Source organism: Nothobranchius furzeri, chromosome 13 (assembly GCF_043380555.1).
Source record: "Nothobranchius furzeri strain GRZ-AD chromosome 13, NfurGRZ-RIMD1, whole genome shotgun sequence".
In the NCBI taxonomy this organism is placed as follows: domain Eukaryota; kingdom Metazoa; phylum Chordata; class Actinopteri; order Cyprinodontiformes; family Nothobranchiidae; genus Nothobranchius; species Nothobranchius furzeri.
This window is the reverse complement of record NC_091753.1, coordinates 21,457,896-21,462,229: the sequence shown is the minus strand read 5'-3', so window position 1 is coordinate 21,462,229 and position 4,334 is coordinate 21,457,896.

Genomic DNA, 4,334 nt, shown 5'->3' with positions numbered 1-4,334 from the left:
TTGTGACACAGCAGTCACAATCTGATTATTTAGCTTTGATCAGCAATTTGCTGATAACCCTTGAGTGGACCCAGATGCTGACTCTCTTTTTCTTTTCATAAACACACACACACACACACACACACACACACACACACACACACACACACACACACACACACACACACACACACACACACACACACACACACACACACACACACACACACTTGTGATCTCTTGATGTGCTTTGGCAGTTTGACAGGTATTGCAGAAAAGAAAAAAGCTACAAAGACCATCCTGAGCTGAGAGGTTTCAAACAAACAAACCAAAAATAGACATTGAAGGAAAAGCCTACTGATTGAATGCACACGCCATTAATAACTTCATGTGCTGAAGTGTTACGTACATTTTCCCACAGTTGTGGTGCTACAAACAATAGTTGGTGAACTTGGTGCACAAGTAATGTTTGTTAAAGAGCAAGTCAACCCCCTGCCAGATTCTTACTCAACTCCTGCTTCCTGTTTGAAAAATGCAACAAATGCTGTTGCCTAGCAGACCGAGAGGGCGGAGCCACTAACAAATACACAAACTCACGACATTGTGACATCATAATGTACCATCTAATGTATTTTAAGATCTAGGAGCAAAAATCACTAACAAACTGTAACAATGTCCAGAAAATAGGTGAAGAATGGAGAAAAAAAATCCCAAACAGCAGAAAACTGAAATCTCTGAACAAAACTAGACAGCTGAAGTGTTTAAACATCTGGTGTTTGAGTAGGATTAGTTTAATACAGTGATCCCTCGCTACTTCGCGGTTTGTTTATCGTGGATTCACAACTTCGTGGATTTTTTCTTTGGAGCCTTATTCAAGGGAAATTCGCTGATTCGCGGTATTTTTCTATGCGAAATATCAAGAAATTCCAGTTTTTTTTCATCAATTTCATCATAAAATGCACGTTTTGTAATAAAACTATAATTAAACCAAGTAAAAAAAATTCTATGTAAAGGGAGGGTTTTAAAAGTCTGAATACTGAATACGTACCTGTTAAATAAATACTTTAAATATGGTGTTCCTACGTCGCAGATTTTCACCTATCGCGGCCAGGTCTGGAACGCATCTACCGCAATAAACGAGGGATCATTGTAGTTAATTTTTCCACAATGAGCTGGAGTGTGAATTTGGCAGCATGGATTCTGAAACTGAGCTGAAGCTGCTGAAAAGCTAAAGTGAAGCTGAAACTAAGCTAAACTGTCAAAATAAGCTGAACATATTTGAAGATTAAGAAGCACAAATAACTAATAAGCTAAAATGTTTAACAGGCTGCTATTTGAGTAGGAAGAGGTAGTTAATGTTTGTAATGAACTGTGACTTAAGCAGCATATGCCTAACAGCATTCAAACAATAAAGGTGCTAGTGGGACGTCTGAGAGTGAGTGAGTGAGTGAGTGAGTGAGTGAGTGAGTGAGTGAGTGAGTGATGGATAAGTAAAGGGTGAGTGAGTGAGTGAGTGAGTAGTTCCAGTCCTTGCTCTTCTGTAAAATTCCTTCCTTCCTTCCTTCCTTCCTTCCTTCATCCCTCCCTCCCTCCCTCCCTCCCTCCCTCCTTCCTTCCTTTCTTCCTTCCTGCTAGAACTAAAAATCCTTACGTTTGGGGCTGGTTGGTGTCTGTGTCATACAAAAATGGTAAAAGATATTGTAACGGTGAGGATTAGTTTCATTTTTGTTAAGTGATCAATAAGATGTAATTTGAAATATTAAATATTGATATGGAACATTAATCTTTATATTGATCTTTGAATATTTGACTTAACATTCCTTCAGGTTCTTTGACTATTCAGGAAACACACACTTCATATTAATTCTGACAGAGTCAGGTATATAGTTATAAAAATGAATTTATTTCTATTTTTCTAACTAATGATTATACATGAGAACGTATGAATGAGATGATGGTTGTACAGATAACAGATAATGAATGAAATGGTGGAATGTGAGCTAGACGTTTTAGCAGAACCGTGTATGAATCTGAGAGAGCTTGTGATGTCTGGGTTGTAAAATCAGTTTGGCTGTATGGTTTGATAAGCTAGGGATTATTCATTAAACCATCCGATGCCATTGTGCAGACTCTACATTACCCTTGTGTGACTGTCGCTCTCCATGGTCGGGAAGAAAGGCAGCCAGAATGGGGGGCTCATCGGACGTCATGACCACGAGAACCCAAAGAGTCGTAGCTCCCTTTGAATTCATATTTCGCCGGCCATGAGATGCAACCAGGGTCTGCCGGTTAGACCGAACACCTCAGACGTTCCACATTTGAGGTGTTCGGTGGCTCTTAAAAGAGTCGTTGTCTGATTTCTCTCACAAGCGTTGCAGAGAGGCTTTGACCTTGGGGTGAAAAGAGAGGATGGTTCTAAATGCTTGCTCACCAGTCAGCCGAACCAGGAGGCAGCTGGAGAACTGAGGAATCAGGAAGTGATTCCTGTATTTATTAAATGTTGTTTACAAATTTAGACAAATCAGAATTCGACACGTTTAAAGGTGTTACCAAAATACCTCAGAAGATCCTGCCTTCACTCAGATACTCAGAGGTTAACTCTTAGTGTGAAGTGAAAATGTTATTATTCATTACTGTGAAGTGAATGTTAAAACATTAATAATAACAATATTATTATGTGTGAATAAACAGATTACATTATTAAACAAACAAATATTAATCTGGTGTCATTTGAAGTGACAGTGTGTATTTTCCCAGGCGATAGAGGGCAGTACTTACCTAAATGATTGCAATCTTTACATTTGTGTTTGAGTAAGACCTTACCAACGGCTGGCCATTAGGGTCAAAAATCCCTGCGAGCACAAGCTCCAGCAAAATAACAAGAACATCAGATTCTTAGAAACATCACTAGCAACGAGTGAAGAGGTAAATATGTAAAACAACAAAGTTTATTAATGGTGAATGTTTTGTAACCATTTGTTACAAATCAGTAAATGCATTTTTTCCTCATGGGCTTACGTAGAAGGAAACATGGCATCCAATATGACATCACCCAGACTTAGAGTGTTTCTCAATGTCAAGGCGCCTGGCCTTGCAAGACATTGCTTTCAAGGCCAGGCACCTTGTTTAGGAGGACATTATCCTTCCTAGGTCAAAAAAAAAAAGGTCAAATGGTACAGACTTGCATCACGTGACCGCAACTTCCACGGCGGTCACGTAAAATTACGTGACACGGGAGATAACGTTATATTTTATATGTATAAGTTTCAATATAAATATATAATGAGCCATCAAAAGCTGCAACTACTAAGCAACTAACCAACCATAGAAAACTTCATGGGTCTAAAAAAGGCATTTAAAATTAGTTGACTTAGTTTTAAACTTGAAATTTGGCCCCGAAGTAGCTGCCGGCTTCTGATCCGCCATCCTTTTGAAAATACCGTGCTGTATTCTGGGAATATTTTTTTTACCAAGGCTAGGCTACAAGACACCTCCCGTCTATCCTTGCTCAGCTAGCTAAACGGCTAACAAACAGAGAACACACGCCTCAGTAGAACATGAACATTGGGACATGTCTTGGTGGCTCCTGATGACGGATCTCCTAGGCAACTGGGTGGGGCCAAGACCTCAAGGCAAGGATCCTTGGTATTGAGAAACACCCTTAGACCAACTCCCGTGTATTTTAGACCAGATTTTTTTGGTTATATGTTATAAAACTGTCAATAGTTTTCAACAACTGGGTATCATTTATTTCATTGACAACAACACTTTGATGGACATTTCCAGAGATTAATGGTAAAAACTACACATTGTCACTATAAGACCTGAAATGAATCATTGCAGGAAAATAGTGATTTTAACACATCATTGATTACTGCACACATTTTTCATACACTTTGTTTTTAAACAAGTTGTTCATTCAACAAGAGATTATTATACGACGCTTATGCAATTATAAAGTTTAAAAAAAGTTATTTGTGTCAGCCAGGGAAACTTTATTCAGAGTAAAAGTGCAGAAAGTCTCGTCTTCTACATGGGCCATGAATTCCATCAAAGATAAGGGAGCTAGGAAAAGCACTTATTATGGCTCCCTAATTCAGTAACAAGTTTGTTGAGCAGTACCTTTCTGGATTAGAGACCAGACACTTACCCTCTGATCAATTGTGATGGAAATACTTGGCCTTTGGCACGTTACAATATCTAGTAACGTAAAAAATCTGAATATCTCAAAAAGTATAAAATATTTCAGTAGCAAAAGTCATGGCTGGTGAAAGCTGAACAAGCTGAACACTTGGACATCAAATTTGCTGTAATAGCTGAAGAATTATGGAAGTAGAAAAACGCTTAACAACGTA